Below are 742 nucleotides of genomic sequence, written 5' to 3' on the forward strand. Positions count from 1 at the left end.
TCAAAATATTTCAAGGTGGTAAAGTGTACTTCATGGGGGTCAAATGTCAATGTCAAATACCTTGGGGATAAAGTGTCACTTTTTAAACATTGAGGGTTAAAAGTGCAAATGAGTGAATAGTTTTAGTGTATTTTCTCTTCTTTTTTTTTCTTGCCTTTTAGGTAATTATTGCAGCGCACAAGCTTCCCATCCGGATCTATTCTAGATCCGATTCCTGTCCAAATGGGAATTGGGATGTATTAATCTATGTTTATTCTAATTCCTATATAATTCAAAACAAAAACAAGTTTAATTAAGACATAAAGCAATTGAAATATACGTGCACTAACACATCAGGTTAAAAAATTATCCTAGTGATAATTTTATTAAACATGCATGAGTGCGACCTGATATTATTATATATTGCTGATTAATCCATTTCTGCGTGAAATAATTAAGAACGAAAGCACAGAATAATATTCCATTAGGCAAGCGCCAATAATGTTTATCACATGGCCGGCAATGTGACAAGCATATAATAACTGATGCTACGGTCCAATTATTTAACAAGCAACAAGTTAGGCACATGCATATAATAATATTTGTGTTTGTTGAAGCATATTTTTGGATAATTAGGCCGGCGGCGATTGATGGGTTACATGCAAAACAAGAAAAGCGCTCACCGAAAACCGCTAGTTTTAAGGGATCATGAGAGCTTTCAATGCTTAAGTCAGTAAATTTGTTTGAGAGAAAAAACGAAATG

This window comes from Corylus avellana, chromosome ca7 (assembly GCF_901000735.1).
Source record: "Corylus avellana chromosome ca7, CavTom2PMs-1.0".
In the NCBI taxonomy this organism is placed as follows: Eukaryota; Viridiplantae; Streptophyta; class Magnoliopsida; order Fagales; family Betulaceae; genus Corylus; species Corylus avellana.